This window comes from Monodelphis domestica, chromosome 7 (assembly GCF_027887165.1).
Source record: "Monodelphis domestica isolate mMonDom1 chromosome 7, mMonDom1.pri, whole genome shotgun sequence".
NCBI lineage: Eukaryota > Metazoa > Chordata > Mammalia > Didelphimorphia > Didelphidae > Monodelphis > Monodelphis domestica.
Window position 1 is genome coordinate 269,196,516 of NC_077233.1, and position 22,020 is coordinate 269,218,535.

At 35.7% G+C, this 22,020-nt stretch overlaps 1 long non-coding RNA gene across 1 annotated transcript; it reads left to right on the forward strand.

The window, feature by feature from the left end:
• The first annotated feature begins 415 nt into the window (after positions 1 to 415).
• Positions 416 to 11,807, forward strand: LOC130455468 (uncharacterized). Its single transcript, XR_008913448.1, has 2 exons — positions 416 to 542; positions 11,563 to 11,807. It is a non-coding gene; the product is annotated as an uncharacterized LOC130455468 (long non-coding RNA).
• The last annotated feature ends 10,213 nt before the right edge of the window (positions 11,808 to 22,020 follow it).

Sequence of the window (22,020 nt, forward strand, 5' to 3'; positions counted from 1 at the left end):
GTCTTTTGAAAAGATCTTACACTTTTGACTTTTAGGAAAATTACTTAATCCTGCAAGAGGATATATACCAACAATAGAATTAACATAGGAGGCATGACTAAGCTACAAAGTAGGTTACTGATTGTAAAAACAAAGCATTAAATAAAATATGAATCAATTCTCCCAAAAACAAGAGAAGAAAATAAAATTGAAATATATATTAAAATCATATATATGTATGTATATATGTATATATGTATATATATATATATATATATATATATATATATATATATATATATATATATATATATATATATATATATTGTGGAAAGGAAACAAGACTGACAGTTTGTGGGGGAAGGGCCCAACTGAGAGTGGCAGTTGGGTCTTGTGACTAGCACTTCCTTCCTGCCAGGAGTGGCAGTTGGGTCTTGTGACTAGCACTTCCTTCCTGCCTTGTGGGTCTTGTGTCCTGGTGTTGGAGGAGAGAGGAGCTTGTTCAGCCCAGTCTGGAGTGGCATGCTCTTCTTGGTTCAGCCCAAAGACACAGGCTTCTAAAGGTTAGAATTGTTCTTGTTTGCTTTCTGTGTACCGCTAAGATTCTGAATTAGAACAACGAGAGTAGACGGGAGTGGGACCAACTCTCCGCCAGCCTCTGGGGCCTGGCCTCAGGTCTGAAACTGAGAAAAACTCCAATCCCAACTAGTTATTAAACTTTGTTATTTGAATTCTCAGTCAGATAAGTAGACTATCTTTACTGGTCATAGAGGGAGCTGAACTTCAGTTTCAGTCATTCAAAGACAAACAGATCTCTTTGGACCCCTGCGGTTTCCTCTCAGCAGGGGGCATCTCCCTCCCTTGCCTCACCAAACAGTGTTCCCTCTCTCCCCTTAACTCCTCCTTACCCCTATACAAACCTCCCATTATTCCCCATTTATCCTCCTGTTTTCCAGTGTTCCCATTTCCTTTCCCAATAAATATTACAATATATATACATATATATATATATAGCTATAAATCAAAATCATAACAAGTCCTTGATTTATAATCAAGGTCCAGTTGAGGTAACTTATATCCTATAAGTATATATAGGACAAAAAGGGACATTTGATTCCCTGATCTGATTTCTGTTTCAGTCATAGGGAGAGCAAGCCAAAGTTAAACCCAAATAGAGATACGTTCTAATCTCATATCTTAAAGACAGAAAACAGGGAAGTCCAACCTCTGGACTTGGTCTCCTGAGACAGGTTCTTTACCTTGGCATTGATCCTTGATCCTGTGCTCCTTTACACTAATCAATGGCTCATTAGCAGTTCTTTCTTCTGAAATCAGACAAAAATATCAGTTAAAGTCCCGTAATATTTAACAATCAATGGCAGGTTTCAATGATCTAAAGCATTTTCGTATGCAATGTTTTCAGGATTGTTAGGTATTGTTAACTGATCCTTCAATTTGAAATATCAATACTGGTTCAATAAACTCAAGTTTAAAAATGAATAAGATTTAAACTAGAAAGAAAGAAATCAAAAAGAAAATCACATTACACAACCCCATTAAACAATAGGGACAGCCAAATATAGCCATATTTTTTTTTAATTTTCACTTAAAAGTGAAAGCTATTGTCTCTCTATATCCACAGTTCAAGTGTACATAATTTTTTTCTCCTTGTAAAAAATTGGTGGGTATAAGCTTTGCTATAAAAACTAAGACAAAAAACAATAATTTCCAGGATTAAAAAGGCCCACTTGGCTATAGTAACTACCAAACCAGTTTCCCTGGAGCCATGACAGGTTCCACCATGCACCACCAGATGTCACATGGGTCTCTAAAGAAATTGTTGAGTTTCACTCAAAATCTTTTGAAACTCATGGACATTTGTTTCAATTTCACCAGATCTATTTATACAGGATCAACAAGTAGATTGATTAATAAGAGCATACACACACTTCCCAATGAAGCTGTAAGCATATCAAGAACTAGCCAGTTTTATATAACTATATTTGCTAAGGAGTCAATCTCATCCCGTAGGAAAGAAATAGCCTTAGAAGAATGAGAGATGACTTGAACTGTATCTTGAAACAATCTTTCAACCTCAGCAAAGATATTCCTAATGGAATCTATTATTGTCATCATTCCAAAAAAATTGAGCAGAGAACCCCAGGAAACGTCTCTACTGCTGATGAGAAGGCTACTGAATTAGGCCATGGACCTCTTCTTCCTTCAGTACCACCAAGAACCTAGATTCCTAGCCATAGACTTGTCCATCTGGACAATCAAATATTCAAGCACCAATAAAGCTGGGGTCACTTAGTACAAAACACAAGTGCCATACAAGTTAACTGAGGAGTTACAACAGAATTGCCTAAGGGTCACCAAACCCCTTGGGAAATCTACCAGCAGCTGGGATGAGGCAGTAACAGATGTAAAAGGAATGAATTTATATGTCCCATCCCTCGTGTTTTCTAGCCTTGCTGTAGCATAAATAAATATGGTGGTAGGGAATGGACTAGTGAGATTGCACTTCATATCTTCATTCATATATTTACTACTCAATGGACTCTTGCCTTTCTCCACACACAAGTCAAAGGGAAGCAAATGATCAGTGAGAGGTAGTGGGGATCCCAAATATCTGAAAATCACTTTAAAAGATCTGTTAAAATCAACTGAGATTTTCAACTCTTTAAATTCCTCAAAGACCAATGATAGAGGTTGTTACAAGTTAGATGGAATCTATCTGTTATTATTTATGTAACATATAAGAAAATCAAAAGGGGGTAAAAGCTTTCTTTAGTAGCATCTGACCTTTCTAGAGTGCAAGTTGTGGCAAAGTCTCATTCATATGGACTGAAATTGCTGCCCATGACAACACAGAACTCTTATGGAGCTGGTGGCAGACCCAGTGTCCATAAGGTCCAGTTGTGTTGCCTTGGAAAAGAATATGTCCCACTTAACTATGAGCTTTTATAATAGAGTTATCTCTAGTCCAGTCATGGGAAGAGGGTACAAATGAAGAAATTGTAACATGGTTTATAGCTAATAACCCAAGTATACTAACTAAAGGTTAAATTTTGTAACCTAGATTAGATTAATTTATAAATTTAAAGCAAAAGCAAATCCAAAAACAAATGAGCAATAAAATGCAATCTGTGTGTCAGGATACACTTACTCAGTATCAGTAAATGGTACCCATTTTATATGAGAACAATTAATCCAACTGTCTTTTTCTCCAAATTCGATAGCAGTCTGAGTTGTCAGCAATACTTAGAAAGGTCTCTTCCCAGGCAGGCTGAATTCCTTCAGTGTGCTGGAAATTCTTTACTTATACCTTGTCTCCTGGGTGTAGATATGCATGTGGGATTCTATTATTTAAGAATCGTCTCTAGGGGAAATGGAGCAGACTGAAATAATTAGAATCATCAAGACTTCGAGGTCTAAAAAGCAGTAAATTTCATCTCCAGACTCTGTGAGGTCACTTCTCCTCCCCTGTGCCATCAGAAATCCTGATTCCTGTGGCCTTACCCTGTCCATTCCTCTAGTCCTCTTTCTGTGGTCTCCCAAAGTGACTATAGATTCCTTCTCGGGTATTATGATTGAGGTTATGATTTATTCTATTAGAATTATGAGCCCCTTTGGAGGTTCCATTACTATTATCCCTCTAACTTCTGTTTTCATTTTTCCTACAATTCATAGCTACCAATGGCCTTGTTTACCACAAAAATAGCCTTGTATTGAACCTCTGTCTGCTAGGGTCCCTGCCATTTTTCTCAAAGGAGCCATGATTTCCTCAATTACATTTGTTAAGATAGAGGCTAATATAACTGCCTCTTTTTCCTTGCCCTATCTATTCTTTTCTGCTTTTTCCTTTTCTTTCTTCTCACAGCCTTTAAAACATACACTGCTGTTCTCTTCAACTGCTCTATGTCTACACTACACCAGTCTGGAAAGTTCTAAAAATACCCTCTAATTTTTAGGGAAGAGTGATTTGAAAAATGTTTTCTTAAATTCTGAGAATCCATCTATTTGGGAACATCCAACCCAAGATATATAACTCCTGAGTCTTCAATCCTATAATAAAAGAGGATTGGATGCTCATTTGTTTCCTGATCATTGTATTTAAATTTTACATAGTTCTCTGTTCTTGAGAAGCAAGCTTTCATACTCTTTATAAAGTGTTCTTTGCTTCACATAACTGTATGTAATCATCAAGTACATTCATGTGCCATTTGTTGTCTTTTAAAGACCATCTTTTTTGCATTCTCATCTTGATAATTTTTAGTGGCTGCTGGGATGGCCTATTTATACCACTCAGTAAGTGAGGCATAAATGGGATCCATTACATCAACCCAGTTTGGGCTATAAGTTCTAAAAACATTTTCAAATTGCTTGAATACAAGCAAGGTTTCCACATCAAAGGAAGGTGTGTGGTCTATCCATCTCTCAAGATTACTATGGCTGAAAGGCACTTGATTTCTTATTGCTAATAAATTTCCTCCAGGATCATGAGTGGGAACTTCTCTCAGAGTAAACATGCCTTTACTTGGGGCTTCATTGGCTCATACTACTAATTCTGAAGTCTGAGTAGAGACAGAACAAAAGACACATGGAGTTGGGGGGAAAGAGGATGAGAAAAGGGAAGGACGGGAGGGTGAGAAAGAGCAGAAGGAGAAGGAGCCAAAGAGGAAAGGAAGGATAGAGGGAATGAACTGGTGAAAGAGGAAGAGGAGGGGAGACAGGAGGAGAGGGGTTGGGGTGGGCAGAAGCAAGGTATGTTGTCAGGGATTGGGAAAGAGGAAGACTGTGGAAAGATAGAGCACCATTTTGAGAATCAATTCTTTGGAAGCATATAAAGCAGGGTTTTTGGCAAAGGGAAACAGAAAGTGAAGGAGGTTCAACAGAAAGTTTGGTGGAGGAGGGAGGTGTAGAGATTGGTTGAGTAGAATTGTCAAGAAAAAAATCCCCAAACAAACCAGTAATAAAGTTCCTTGGGATTATGTGTTCCTAAAGACACCTTTAATTCCTTATAGTCAAATACACCCTACCTAGGCCACAAGAAACCTGTTTTGACCAATATTTACAGAAATAAATTATTTCCTTCGTCAGTCATCCATGATTCTACAGACATGCTCTTTCCTTCCCATGAAATCAATACTCTATACAAAGGACTTTTTCTTGAGATCCAATTGGGAATATTTTTTTTGGAGTCTCTGAAGCATTTGGCATTGTCTATCTTTAAAAAATTCCCCAAAAAGAGAAACAACTTAACTTTAGTTTTGTACCCAGAGAGGTCTAATTTTAGAAATCTACCTTAAACTTTCTTCTCTTAGCTACTACATGGTCTTTGTGAACCACTCTAAGTACTTGGTAATTTAAAGTGGAAATGGAAATATAAAGGAAAATCATCATTTCTCCACTCAAATCATGCTGATCCCTCACTTTCTGAGTCCAAGCTATAAGCTTTCTACTTTTTGACCACCATAGACTAACAATTCAATTGAAAAGAACAAAAGATTGAGATCTCACCATTATCATCAGGAGCCTGGAACTCAAAAAAAATATTTTTTCTATTTTCTAGTAAGTTACTTTTGTGAAAAACTGAGAGGAAAAGGAAAAGAACAAAAGAGAAGGCACATCATCCCTTTGTGGTTGCCATATTGTTATAAATAAAAATTAATCTCGAGGCTTATTACTAGATTTATAAGCATTTATTAGTAAAAAGAATGAAAGAGAGAAATAGGCTTCAGCCTTTTTAACTTTAAGTAAAAATCCAATTCCTTATTATAGCCACACTGCACCTTGGCTTGTCAGAGATGGCCAGGTGACATTAAGAGAGCAAGACCAAAGATAGAGTTAGTTCAGAGACTAGTCTGGAAGAATAGAGCCCATTAGCTTCCTAAGCTGGCTTTTCAAACCATCTTTTCTTCATGGCTCTTCTCATCACCAGAACCTTTCCATAGACCAATGGCTTTCAAACATCATATGGTGTTATGCCAGGCTTGGGCTGGGCACTGGCTACCTCATCAGACATGTGATTTGATGCCTTCTATATTGAGTCACCGAGGTGCACAGGATGGAGGTTCCCTAAATATTTATCTTACACATTAGGAATGTCATAGCCCAAATCTAGAAATTCCTTGTCATGTTGGAAGCATCGAGAAAGAATTCGATTTTTAAAGAGTCATCAGGTCTTACTGAGACCTCTGCATCTCCACTCTGTTGGTGACTAGTATACTTATAATTTCTACTGAATTGAGTAATAAAGCATGTACAAACCAAACAAATTCATTAATTATAGGCTTTTTTCTCAAAAAGAAAGAGAGCTATTTAATGAAAATTATGATCTGCATGAAATGTTAGAAATTTTTACTTCAATAGAGCATGTTATGGCTTATTAAGTAAAAAAGATGATCAACTGTACTGATTTATTAAAAATTTCCCTACAAAAGAAAATTATAATTAATCTTTTTAATTATTATAACTAAGCTTGGTCCTAAAGAAGAAATGATAAAACATTTGTCTCTTTTATTGGACAGGTTGGTGACTATGAATACAGAACATTACATGGGATGTCATATACATTTGATTTATCCATTAATTTTGCTGATTTTATAAATTTTTTGTCACCACAGAAGGCTTGCTAAGTAGGGAAGGCGGGGTATATATTGAGAAATAATGTGATTTTAAAGGGAACTTGTGATGTCATTGGTAGAGGGAATGATTTGGTAAGGAAAATTGTACTTCTGTCTCGTAGTTAGTATATGTCTGCTGTAGGGCCTGGTCCTACATCTTCCAGACTTTGAAGAAAGGATCTCTATCTACTAAGCCAAACTGATTCAGTTTAAAAACAAAATTAAAAAAATATTAAAAAATTAAGAAAAGTATCCCCCAAATTACTTTAATTTCGGAAAAGAAAATTGGTGTAGCTTTCTTATGCATTAGATATAAGAATTTCCGTGATCCTAGCAAAGAGAGAGGAAAAAAAATATTGTGACTCCTTTTGTTTACCAGCACAGGAGGTTTATATCCAGTGCCCACTGTGAAGTTAAGGACTCGTTTTACCCCCTGCCCATATGTTCTCTTAAAAAGAGCCAGAACAAAAAAAAAAGGTAGTCAACAATTTTTTCTGTTTCCAGACTTCTCAGTATAAATGAGAGAGGAAATTAAGACAAGACGAATAAACTGGAAGGGGGAAAAAAAAAACAAACAGAAATTTGTTCAAAGTAAGTCTAGAAAATGTTTGTATTCAAGGTTTTTCTTATTGTTTCAAGTCAAGTTCCTTGTTCCTTACTGAAAAATAAAATAAGTAGTATGACAGAGGAGATCAATTGTGTTGAAATAATTTCCCAAATATTAAGCAAAAACACACACAGAGACCCCAGTTTAAGAATAGTTGTTTTGGTGGTTAGTCTCTCCCAGGACTGAACTTTCTCCATTTCTTCCTGGACTGACAATAGAGGAACCATTTTGCCCCATACCAAAAAAAACGAGTCCCAGCCCTTTGACCTCAGTAGTAGTGTGTAATTGTTGGATAAATAGAGAATATATTTAATTTTACCTCCTTTTCCAGACTTGATAGTACTTGGAAAAGGGAGGAAGCTTCAGGTCAATGGGTCAAGCATGAAGTACATACATGAACCTGAAAACAACATGTTTTATCATTGGTTTCTGGACTTTGATATTTTTTTGCTCCAATCTACATCACAATTATTCTCACAGCCTTGGATTGAGAAAGCCAGTGACACTCCTTACTCAGAATGCAAATGGCAATCATAAATACTTTCTTTCTGATCTAGCCAAATAAAACTTTCAGGGAGTCACAGAAAACTCATACATAAAGAAAGAATCCAAGATTCCCTTTGGCTGAGACAACAAACAACCCTGAAGTTACTTAATCATTTCAGCTGTGTTCAATTCTTCATGACCCCATTTGCAGTTTTCTTGGTGAAGAGACTGCAGTGGTTTGCCATTTCTTTCTCCAGATAACTTTACAGATGATGAAAATGATGCACGCAGGGTTAAGTGACTTGTTACGGGTCACATAGCTAGTAAATATCTGAACTCAGGTCTTCCTGACTCCAATCCTAGGGCTCTATCCCCTGTGTCACTAACACTGAAAATGCTTCCCAAATTTCTGTGTATTTGAACTGCTAAACTCTATATCATGGTATTATGAAATTTCAGTGGGCTAGATTTCAAATCATCTATAATCATTTGGATTATTATGTTCACATTAAATATAATCTGCTCAATCATCACACTATCCAGTTCTGAATTCTCTATAAATGTCTTTTGAATCAGCTGAATACAATCCTTCTCTCTTCTTTGCAGCACCCTAAGTTTAAATTCTTTCCCAAAGCTCATCCCTTTCCCTGGACACCTTCATCCTTGATACTGTTGACAACGCCATATGATGCCTAGTGGGGAAATTCTTTTTAAATCTTTTTTTTTAATTTTTTATTAATTAAATAATTAATTGAAAATTAAAATTTTAAATCTTTTTAAAGATAATGAATAGCTGCATAAAAATAATACTTAAATCAAGTAAAAACATAGCATATCTCTAAAATTGGAGTTAATTGGACTCTGCCCATTACACTTTGAGAACCTTTCTCAATAGCAATAATTTCTGAGGCTTATGATTCTCTACAGGGTTTCCCTTTGGAACATAGTATATGGTTTTTAGCTCTCTGAAGGCCTTTAGCTTTCCAGTTGACACTTAGGTCAATGATATCAGATATAGGAGGAGATTTCTTTAACTAGACAAAAACTACAAAATGGACTTGTACCAGAAGAACTTGAAATTAAAAAAAAACACTCCTCTTACTCTTTCCTCAATAGCATCAGGTAACCTTCCCCGCTTTATCAATCTTTCCCTGTAAACTTGCTCTTCCCTACTGTCTACAAATATTCCATATTTCTCTGAACTCAAGCTCTTCATTACCAGCTTTCACCCAGTTAAGTTCACAGTCTTAGAATCATTTAATATTTCCCATGCTAAGACCATTTTCCAAGTAATTTTCCAAATCCATCATTTCTTTTTTTTTTTAACCTTTACCTTCCATCCTGGAAATAATACTGTGTATTGGCTCCAAGGCAGAAGAGTGGTAAGGGCTAGGCAATGGGGGTGAAGTGACTTGCCCAGGGTCACACAGCTAGGAAGTGGCTGAGGCCAGATTTGAACCTAGGACCTCCCGTCTCTAGGCCTGGCTCTCAATCCACTGAGCTACCCAGCTGCCCCTAAATCCATCATTTCTATGGCTATAACATTTCTCTATAACATCTTTATCCTACATTCTCTATCCATCACTTATGGAGACACCACCTTTGTTCAGGCCTTTGTCCCTTCTCATCTAAACTATTATAATTGCCTATTATCTAGCCTCCCTACTTCAAGTCTCCCCATTTTTCTCAAAGTTCAAAATTTTGGTACAAATTTATTTTCCTAAAGTTCAGATGTAATATATGAAATTGCCACTCTACCTCCTGCTGCCATTTCTCAATAAACTCAAGTCAATACTTTATTTCAGTGCTCAAATATAATTTTTCTATTTGGTATTTAAACTTCACTACATAGTTCTGACCTCCTTTTTCCAATTTTTTTTAAACCCTTACCTTCCATCCTGGAAATAATACTGTGTATTGGTTCCAAGGCAGAAGAGTGGCAAGGGCTAGGCAATGGGGGTCAAGTGACTTGGCCAGGGTCACACAGCTGGGAAATGTCTGAGGTCAAATTTGAACCTAGGACCTCCCTTCTCTAGGCCTGGCTCTCAATTCACTGAGCTACCCAGCTATCCCCTTTTTCCAATTTTTAAAAAGAAATTATTCCTTAACTACCCAGAGTCATATAGGTGTCATAATTTATTAGATAATAAACTTCTTGATGACATTGCCTCTTTTTTGTATCCACAGTGGTTATTACTGAAGTACTTACTTAACAACATTGATTGATTAATTAATAGACCCCTGGGTCTGGAGTCAGAAAGTCTTGAGTTCTAATGTAGCTTCAGGCATGCCAGCCATCAAATTCTGACCCTGAGCAAAGGTTGTCTGCTTGAATTTTCTGAAATGTAAAATGGCAAAAATAACAGCTTCTATTTCCCAAGGTTTTTGTGGAGATAAAATGAGAAGATACATATAAAACACTGAGTGTTTTGCATTTTTGTTTCCTCCCTCCCTCCCTCCCTCCTTCTCTACTTCGCTCCTTTCCTCCCTCACTTCTTTCCTTAGTCCCCTTCTCCCCTTCCTTCCTTCCTTCCTTCCTTCCTTCCTTCCTTCCTTCCTTCCTTCCTTCCTTCCTTCCTTCCTTCCTTCCTTCCTTCCTTCCTTCCTTCCTTCCTTCTTTCCTTCCTTCCTTCCTTCCTTCCTTCCTTCCTTCCTTCCTTCCTTCCTTCCTTCCTTCCTTCCTTCCTTCCTTCCTTCTTTCCTTCCTTCCTTCCTTCTTTCCTTCCTTCCTTCCTTCCTTCCTTCCTTCCTTCCTTCTTTCCTTCCTTCCTTCTTTCCTTCCTTCCTTCCTTCTTTCCTTCCTTCCTTCCTTCCTTCCTTCCTTCTTTCCTTCCTTCCTTCTTTCCTTCCTTCCTTCCTTCCTTCCTTCCTTCCTTCCTTCCTTCCTTCCTTCTTTCCTTCCTTCCTTCTTTCCTTCCTTCCTTCCTTCCCTCTTTCCTTTCTTCCTTCTTTCCTTCCTTCCTTCCTTCTTTCCTTCCTTCTTTCCTTCCTTCCTTCCTTCCTTCCTTCCTTCCTTCCTTCCTTCCTTCCTTCCTTCCTTCCTTCCTTCCTTCCTTATATTCCATGAACTTGCCATACTAGCCTACTTTCCTCCACATACGACCTTACATTGGCTCAACTCATGTCTATAATACCAACCTTTTTCACTTCTGCCTCTGAAAATACCAAAATCCCTTTCAATTTCAACTCAAAAAACAAATTCTACATAAAACCTTTCAGAATATCTCCACAATGCTTGTGATCCCTTCTAGCTACCATTTATATTGCATTTACAATGTGTCAAGCACTTTGCTAAGAGCTTTACTACATTATGTATACACTAATGTTAAAAGGTGCCCCTTTCATATATAAGCTATTTGGTGGTGGAAAGGAGGCAGAAACAGGGAAAATTCTCAGAAAAATAAAAGGAAAACACTTTAAAAAACTGTTTCACAGAGGAAAGACATTTACTATTACTATGGGTAAAAATGACCAAAGTATCCTTTCCCACTTGTATCTAATTTGCATAAAAGTAATACATGAACTTTGAATGTAATAGCTGAGAAATACTCATTCCAATAAATGTTTGATTACTATGGGATGCATGTCTATTACCTACGTAGGCTGCAGATTGTGACATAGATTTATATATATATATATATATATATATATATATATATATATATATATATATTTATCACCTTCACTAGACTTGTCATTTCACTGAAGAGGCACTTCTTTGGCCAGAAGAGATGACCTTCACTTGAGAGTCATAAAAGAACTCAGTACTGAAAGCTGATCTCAGAAGAATCCTCAGAGCTTTTGTTAATACTTTCTTTATGGAAATCTCTCTCCCCTACACTTTTGCTTTATTTCTGACAGGTGGATATCCTTCAAAGTTGTCCTAAAGGAGAGCACGTTGAGAAGTACTGCAAAGCCTAGTCTTGGGCTTTCTACTTTTGCTGAAATGTTGGTAGCACAAAAGAGGAGGTGCCAAAGAACTGGTGAAGAAAAGAGCACAAGAGTTAAGAGAGACCCAGAAGAAAATTCCCTCAGTTGAATGAAGTTTTCTCACAATATAGAAAGTGGATCAGATTCATAATTAAATAGAAAAAGGAATGAAACTATCTCTAGAATATGTGGTTTTTTTACTCAATACCCCTTTCCACTTGCTATTCTAATCTCCTCAAAAGTCCAGAATTATGTTGTTTATGGTATATAAGCCTTATTTATGCCCCTCACATCTACAATTTTGTAATGTACCCCTGGGCACTGTATGCCTGTGTGCATCACTGGTAGAATGTAACTCAAGTTTATAGGTAAAATATTACTTATTATCCTTTCTTTGCCTTCTTTTTAATACTTTTGAGTTGGAGTTAATAGAATTTGGCTGACCTGTTTTTTAAATAAGAAACAAATCTGTAGAAGCTACAGTGTACAATAGCTAGGGTATATTCTTCACACCATGCTCACCCACTGTACAGAAGTGAGTTGTAGCAGTGTGGCCAGCTACTTTTGAAAATTTTTATTTAATTAATTAATTTAGAATATTTTTCCATGTTTACAAGATTCAAGTTCTTTCCCTCCCCTCCCCAATAATCCACTCTCATAACTGAATCTCAATTCCACTGGGTTTTATGTTTCTTTTTTTTTTAATTTTATTTAATTAATTTGGAATATTTTTCCATGGTTACAAGATTCAAGTTCTTTCCCTCCCCTCCCCACTAATCCACTCTCATAACTGAATCTCAATTCCACTGGGTTTTACGTTTCTTTTTTTTAAATTTTATTTAATTAATTAATTTAGAATATTTTTTCATGGTTACACGATTCATGTGGCCATCTACTTTGGGAAAACTTTGATTTTCCTAGGTTTTGAGTACAGATGGATGAATGAGTTATTTCTGAAAGAAAAAAGAGAATCAGGGTTGGGTAGCACTATGGAGCTATACTTATATAACCAGTATGTTTAGAATGTACTTCTCACTTCAAGTTAATTGTGTGTGCTAACTCAATGCTTGGATTCATTAAGGATGACAAATTTCTTGGTTATTTCCAGCCATGCACTTGTGACTGGTGTTTTAGGAATGATGAAACAATGTCATAGTGCAGCATTGAGCAGAAAAAGTCACTAACTGAATGCACTTTTAAAAATGAATGTGATTAAAAGGAAAAAAAAATGCTCCAAATCACCACTGATTAGTGAAATGCAAATTACGACAATTCAGAGGTACTATCACGCTCCTATCAGAATGTCTAATATGACAAAAAAGGAAAATAATTTTGTAGGGGATATGGAAAAATTGGGACACTGATCTACTGTTGGTAGAGCTGTGAATTAATACAACAATTCTGGAAAGCAATTTGGAACCATTCCCAAAGGGCTTTATTTCTTTCATGAATTTTTCTTTAATATAAGTTATATGTATCTTCTTTCACAATATGATGAACATGGAAATATTCATTCTATTATGACACATGTACAGCGTATATCATATTACTTTCTTGGGGGAAGGGGAGGAATGAGAGGAAAGGAGAGAAAATGGGTTACAAAAATGTCAGAAAATTATTATTAAAAATTGGATCCATGTATAATTTTGGAGAAAATTAAATTAAATCAAAAAAGAATGTGACTCCTTCCTAGAGTTTCCAGTCCTTAGATTCTCCAGTTGACATCATGCTACTCTGGGACTGTCAGTGAAGTACATCCTTTCTCTATTCCAGCAATATATCTACTGTTCTTGTGAAACAACTGGGGCAGTACGGGGCTCAGTCTGGAATTCTGGCTGTGTCTTTTGCTTTGTGTTTCATTGCTAGATTCTAAATGAATATTGCTCTCAAGATGAATGAAGCTTAGAAATGATCTGTTAAGAATTGGAAAGATCTGGAGATCCAGCTGCACCTCAGGAATTTTACCTGCTAATCTCTTGGAAAATATAACCAAATGCTAGAGGATGAGCATAATCCTTAGTTTGGTTTATCAGAAGACTTCTAAAATAGTGCAGAATCAGAAGTGACGTAACTATTCTTGAGTCCTCTGAAGTTCTTCATGTTTCATTGTTTATGTGCCATCAGTCTGACGGAGGAGGAAAAAAATTGTGGATCATTATATATTGTTTTTAGTCTTTCTATTACAGTCCACATATAAAAAAAAAAACATTTCTGTTGTGTGCCAGAAATAATAGTCTCATACTTTATTTAAATTGTACATCAAGTATCTTTCTACTTCTTCCCATCCCAAACCACATGCCTTAGAACCAGCCAAAATTAATCTCTAAGTAATATTTTTTTTTGCAGAAAAGAGTCTGATTTTTGCTTAGGTGATCAGATGCCCCCCAAATTGACACTAATCTAGGCAGTATGTGTGGGTCTACAGCACATCAGGCTCTTCGTGGAAAGGGAAAGAAAGGGTTCAGTGACTTAGTCCCTTGGAGTCCAAAAGCAGTTCATATACATGTAACTCATCTCTCCTCTCTTCTCTTTGTCTCCTTATACTTTCTCTCTTGTTAGAATATAAATTCCTCGAGGGCAAGGGCCTTTTCACATTTGTCAATGTATCTCAACAATTAACACAAAAATATACTATGAGTAGCAAATACTTGAAGACTGATTCATTCAAACCTTACAAAATTCCAAGAAAATACTACTTGCATCAGTTACCAATATTGTACCTGCAAAGCATTTTGCATTTTTCGCCCCTCAAACAAACCTCATGATCCAAGAATTTATGATATATGTGTACATAGGCTTATTCTATGAATCTGATAATATAAGAAAAAAAGAAAATAGGGAAAACAGAACAGATGAATACACTAAGTAAGATAATGCTAATTCTTTAATAATCTCTTTTACCCTTTCTGCGCATATATTTTTCTTTCTCATATATTAAAAGTCTTATCACAGGAAGCGATTTGAATCAACTCATAATAATAAATAAAGCTATTTGTTGCAACCATTTCAATTCTATATTATACAGTTCCTCCCTGAGAGATACTGTGGTCACGGAAAGCTAATTTGATGAATATCTTATTTTATCTCTAACTTCCATGGTACATGGAACAAAAATAAGCAACTTCTGCATAGATATGTCAGAGGAGTACATTGGATATATGAATATATGTATAAATATATATGTATGGTATAAAGAGACAGATATATTATATTTTGAATTTTATGAAGTAAATAAAACAGGTGAGGAACACAACGAAGGAGATAAAGGTTAATTTGTGTCTTTTCATTGTTTAGTAAGATTGTATGGAAACGGTATATCTGTGCATGTGTTTTATGTTCATTCCTTCTCTTTAATGAAGGGCTTTAATAGTTTCTGTGTCAGTATTTTTTTCCCACTTCAGTTTGAACTCAGGAAGATGTGTAGAAGTACACAGTGTATCTCTTATTTGAAAAAAAAAAAAAAGAAAATATAGAAGATGTAAAATGCCAGGATTATTGATTCTTTTTTTTTCCAACAGTCTTCAGTAATCACACCTGAATATTTTACTTGAGTAAAACTGTTGATCTTTAAATACCACTTCCCTTATCTGTATTTTTTGCCTTTCTTTTCAGTGCCAACACATCTGAACAATACCACCAACAAAGGGAAGTTGAACAACTGAAAAATTTCAGCGATAGCAAACCAAACAAACAAACTCACTTTTCTTGGCTGCTTTACTCCTCTTGAGGATATATAATCTGCCAATCCTCTAGCTCACTTTTGGACAAGGAAGCTTAAATACAGGCAAAATCAATATTTAATAATTCTATGTTTTGTACGGCGTTGTGTTGTTTTTTCCTTACAATCTATGTTCTGATTAAAATAGTGTGATCTTTTCACTCTACTACAAATATGAATAACATGGAAATAGGTTTTTCACAATGATGCATGTATAATTCAGTGGAATTGCTTGTCAGCTCTGGGAAGGGGAAGAGAAGAGGGTTGGGAAAAATCATAATCATGTAACCATGAAAAATTATTACAAATTAAAAAAATAAGACAATAAAAAACCTAGAAATGGTAAAAAAAAAATAGTATGATCTTTGAAGCTGCAAGGTTCACCCGAAGCATCAAGAAGCAATGTTTTACAAAGCTTCTGGTGTAGCTTTGTCTTGTAGTATGATGAGAGCAAATGTGGATAAAGTTTTATGCTGGTGAATTAAGCATTAAAGTTGTCATTAAAATAACTTGTAGCAATACACACACATACATATATAATCATGGGGCTTGAGCAAAATTATGTTAGTACTTCTTCCTGTGGTATCTCTTTTCTTAGACTACCGACAACATCCTCTATTGTCCTGAGGTTGATTAAGACGCCATGGAAGTTTAATGTGTTTACATTACAGTATATCAACCTTTTTATTAGAAATGAGGTAATGCCTTCCTTTTACCCACTCTAGTCAATACTACAGGCAATACTCACATTGCAGCATTTTGACGTTGTCCCCAGTTAAATTTTGACCATGAAGGAAAATTTCCCCATGGAGTGAAGGGTACTGGCCTTAGAGGATCTGAGTTTGAGACTAGGATTGCGCAACACTTTCAGTCTCATGACAAGCTCAGCACAATCTTTTCAAGTAAACCTTTTGTCAAAATTCTAAAGTTCTTGCCTCTTGCTCATGTGACTTCCTCCCAGAAGATGCCTATAAAAAGTAGCTTGTATAAACAGAACCACAGAAAAGAGCATCTCCAAGAATGTACCAGTCAGATGATCCAGATGATTTCATTCCCTTGCTCCCCCCATTAAGACCTTTGTCCTTTTAGCTAAGAAAAAAAGAGTTGACCAAAAGTTTTTAAGTAGTAAGTTTAAACAGGCATGAAAAAGAAGCTTAATAAAGCCCCTCTCTATAGAAGATTCCTGGAACATACACAAGAAGGGAGCTGCTTCCATATGAGGCGCCATATTGGTTCCGGATATGAATGAAAAGCAACAGTATATGGAACTGGAGGATGAATGAGACAAAACAAAACAAAAACAAAAACATGGAGTTAGATCCAAAAGCAGACATAAATGTCAGCATACATGAAGGCATGGAGAGATGCCTGCCATAAAGTACATTGATACACTTATCAATGGAAGCCCCAGGAAAGATAAAGCAGTGAAGATAGAAAGATGGGTGATGGAGCCTCAATAAGGTCAATTTGTATGAGAAACAGAGTCAGGAAAAATAGATGTACAACAAAGAAGCACCTATATATCAAGGAAGCACAGGACAAAGTACTAGAAAATGAATAACCTAACTAAGAGACCCTTCCTTTCACTGATAGAATATAGGCTGTGCTTGTCCTTGGGGAAGATGGGCCCCACTGAAAGAGATTTGATTATTTCTGAAAAAGGAAAAGATTTGTTTCTTTTTTGTAGTTTTAATGAGTCATTTCTACATTTTTGAGCTGGTTAAGGAAAATATATTCCATATTTTATACTTTGTTTAATACGTCTTTTAATTCATTTTTTTCATTAAGTCAATTAGCAATTATTCATATTATCCTGCAATTATTCATATTAGCCTGAGTGCTTATATAGGAATTATGGTGTATTTCTGAGGGGGAAAATTGCACTCAGTTTTCAACATAAGCCAGAGTGATTTTTTGAGGGGCATCATGAAATTTGGAACTGATTCTTCTTATAATAGACACACCAATCTCCTAATTTTAGGTTCATTTTCTAAAATATTAAATTTATATTACAGAATCTGAAATTTGGAAGGGCTTTAGAGATAATTTAATAAAACCTGTATCTGAGTATCTCCTTTCCAACATCCCACACAAAGAATTGTCCAGTCATTAGTTGAAGATCTTCCGCATCACTCCACTTTTAAGGAATTAGGGGAAAATAGGGAAGTTTTCATTGCATTGAGCCAAAATCTCTCTTTCATCCATTTTTCCTAGTGCTCTCTGGGCTCAAACAGAACAAGTCTGACTTCTTCCCTTCTTCATCTAGAATGCCATGCTACTAGGCATGACTTGGCTGCTCTGCTCTTCTCCAACCATAAATCATTTTTGATGTCAGAGATTTTCAAGTCAAGAGTAATCTAATGTCTTTTAACTGGTTTTTAATATACGCTTTGGCTGAGCCTGTATCTGTGACCATAGTGGGTGAAGGCGTTAAATTGTAACCATATGAATAACGAGATGTTGTCTTAATGCCTCCTCCCTTTACATTTTCCAAAATCTTCATTACTAGTACAGGACTAACAAAGGACTTTATTACAGGGTTATAGAATGAAAATAATCCTTTAATATTATCTAAAACGGGATAAATATGAAGTATGACATTTAGAGGCAATGATCACAAAAATGGGGCTTTGGAAAAGGGTAGAATAAAGGTTTAGATGTCGCTCTGTTGCTTAATATCTTTGTAACCTTGGGCAAGTCACCTAATTTTTTGGCATGCACAAAGGTGCACACATGTATTCTCTCTGTCTCTGTCTTTGTCTCTCTCACAAGTAAAATCTGAAAGAACTGAAGAAACAAAGATTTGAGCTTCTGGATCTGTTGTTGGTTGTCTCTCGAACTGAGGATGACGATTGTCTTTGTGCGTTTTTGTGCACAAAGACACCTGGGCATGAAGATTTAAGTGGAAAAGTCGATGCACAGAGACAGTCCCACTCTCTCGGCATTGGAAGTCTGGGTCCATTGGCACGAAAAGTCATTACACCTGGAGACTTCCTGGGCTGCATTGAATGGCTGTATTGTCCTTTGTGCTCCATCACGCCCTAAGCACTCCATGGTGCCTTGCTGCATCGCCATCTCAGCCGTTGAACCTTCTTGTTGGTTTCTTCCGCCGAAGCAGTCTTCACATGCTGGGTAAGCAAAGCCCTAGTTTACCAATAAAATATAGGTCCTTTATAAAGGGCGTCCATGCAATAGAATGAGGTGGTCCAACTTGCCAGCCATGCAGAAATAGGTTAAAGTTCTCTCACAATGTCTGCAATTAAAAAAAAAATAACTTTTCCACAATAAAGAAATTAGATTAGCTTCATAATTGAATAGAAATGGAACTGAGCTAGCCTCATATCTGAATCAGGAGATGGAGTCAGTGTTCTTCATTTAGTTCCCACAATTCCTTCATTTCTTTCCCTCTTTTTAAATATTTATTATACCTTTTGTTTATATATTACATCTCTTTCCCTTTAAGCCCCTGCATAACCATTATTGAAACATTCTTTGAACAGAGAAGAAACCTTTAAACAAAATGGGGAAGGGAAGGAAGGAAGTATCTATTACTTAGTATGTGCCACTTAGTATGTGAGATACAGTGCCAAATGCTTTTGGAATATTAACTTGTTTAATTTGCACAAAAACCCAGGGATTTAGGGATAATTGTAACTCCATTTTGCAGTTCAAGTAAAAAGAAAGACAAAGGCTAAGTGATTTGCCCTGAGTTATATATCTAGTAAGTATCTGAAGTTAAATTTGAATACCAATATTCTAAATTAATTAATTAAATAAAAATTTCCAGATTAAAACAAAACAAAATAAAATCTGATAGTAAATTCTAAAAAAAATAAATAAATACTGAACAGTTTGAATTCCAACCCAGCCCTTTATTTGCTCTGGCATCAAGCAACCTGCATTGACAGCAAAGACAACCAATACAAAATTATAGGATTTAATAGTTTATTTGTACATTATAATCTCTACTTTTCCATTAAGAGGTTTTTTTTCTTTATAATTTTTCTAAGACAGAGGTTTCTAGTCTAGGCTTCTAAATCATTCACTATAATTCATCAAGTAGTCAACTGCTTTCTATTACTGTTATTCACGTTATTAGGCATTTTATACATTTTGTTTTTAAAATTTTATAATATTCATCATATCCTATGGTGCAGTGCTTTGTGCTTAACTTTAGAGACCACAATAGCAGTTTTCTAATCTTAGAGATGAATTGATGGCCCCTTAGGTCCCTTTGAGCTCTAAATCTGCTATATTGAAAGGATATCAATGGGTAATGAGTCATCAAAAGTAAATGACTGACATCATCATTTCCTGTAGTTTTTTAACATTTCTTGTAATTTTAAAGGACAAGGTCTTGGAAAAAAAAAAAAAACTAAAACAGTGAAGAGAAATAAAATAGATGAATCAAAAGAAAATGTAGACACCAATGACATATTTTATTTGCTTCACGTTTTGTTTCATTTCTATTTTATTTGTCTTGACTTGTAAAATGCTCTATATAGAGATAAGTACCATACTATGATGATACAAAGCTCATTCATAGCTTATTTGGTATATTGCCGTTACTTTCTGCCCACCCTCCCTTCTTTGCATCCCCAACACAGGACCTGGCACATAGAAGACAAGTAAGAATCTGAGTAGCTGATTCCTTTGAAGCAACTTAACACAACTTCCTGAACTTTGTGTACTAAACAAATAGAAGCCCTTATTAGAGTGAATCTCAGGAAGTAGGCAGTAATCAGACTCTTCTTTGAATCAGGAAGTTGGAGTAATCAGACTCTTCTTTGAATCTTGTCACTAGACCTGAGTAACTGTGGGAATGTGGGCAAATGACTTCACCTTCCTGGGCCTCAATCTTCTCTTAAGTCAATAAAATAATGATGATATAACCTCCTACTACTTACCTCAGAGAGTTGTTGTGGGCAAAGTGTTCTGTACATCTCAAAATCCCATATAAATATGCGGTTTTATTATTTTTGAGCTTCATTTTTAGTACAAACATAAAAATTAAAACTCTGCTTTCAAGTGTCTTTTCATGACATAGATTGTTTTGCTGAAGAACTTAACACCCACTGTGTACTTAGTGATATAGTGTTATCTTCCTAACCATAATATGCACCATCTATAACCTACTATTATGCCTTTCTTCCAATAGCAGCAATATAATGAATTTCTATTCTATAGAAAACCATGAAATTTTAGAAGCCCTTTCTTTGTTTTTCCACTTTCATCATTTTGTTTTCCTTCTATTAAAATAATCAGAAGTAGTACATTTTTATCATTTTCAAGAATAATCTTTCCCCTAAATATGTGCATTTAATGGAATTTAAGTTATTTTCCAATTCTCAACAAATATTAGGCTTCTAGATTTGAATATGAAAGAATGACTCTAGTATAGTTAATACCAAGGTTGTGCTTAGATTTAAGAATTAAATTCAAGTTCCATCTCTGATACCCTCAGTAAGTCACTTAACCTCTGAGATGTAAACAATTTTTTTCATAGATGGTGGGTATGGTGGTTGGCCTACTGACTAATTCAGATCTGCAAATAATACCTATGTCCTTTCCCAATAATTATTCCTGCACTTTACATCACTGGACCTGTAAGCAAAGGGATTTTCAGTTGGAGAACTTACAAAATATGCTGGACTTCACTAAAAAAAAAAATCCTCAGACTTTCATATTCATTTGTACAAAGGCCTCTGGCCACCAAGAACTAGTCCAGGGTCTCAAATAGCAGATTACACAACAACTCTTATAAGTGGTCAAGTTAATGTAGAATAATAACCAAGTTATGTTCTCTGTGTGAATTATCTACTGCCATCTTGAGATAATTGCAGAGTATTACAATAAAGTTCCTGGAGCTTTGATGACTAATTATTTACCAATTTAAATGATTTCTTCAATCTTCCTGTAGGCTTGGATCCTTTTCTCCTAATATCTGAGGAAGAATAGATTAAAACCACTTTTGATCATTGCAGGTATATGCAAAGGAGAAAACTATCATCTACTCTTCCATTCCCTAGTGGTCAAAATTTGTCATTTAGCATTTACAGAACTTGCTTCTCATTTATATGACCTGATAGACTTTAAAACAAATAGAATCAGGAGAACAACCTACATAACAATTAAAATAATTCAAGGAAAGTAAAATTAAAATATATTTGACCTTTGGAAAATACAGAGATCAATATAGACTTCATAGGACTGATGATATCATTTGTCCTTCTGATTAAAGAGAGGGAGGATTACATCCATAGAATGGAAATTTATCACCCAGTCCAGATTTTTGTTGCAGTAACGTGTTGCTATGGCCTCTTGGTCAACCTTCTTTTTCAAGTTGTTCATTGCCCAGTTCCTAGTCCTTCTCTCTAATCCCTGCCATCATATTTGGGGATGAGACTGATATCTCTCTGAACAACCCAGTCTCCCAGGTGATTAGCCTATTTCAGCTCCAATGATCTATATATTTATTAATTGTATGACTATTCTTAGAACTCACCACCACACATAATTACATGGGTGGTTGATGCAACTACGTGGTAGAGTAGATAGAGTGCCAGGCCAGCAGTTAGGAAGACTCATCTTTTTGAGTTCAAATCTGTTTTAAGTAAGATTAACTATGTGACTCTGGGCAACATTTAACCTATTTGCCTCAGTTTCATCAT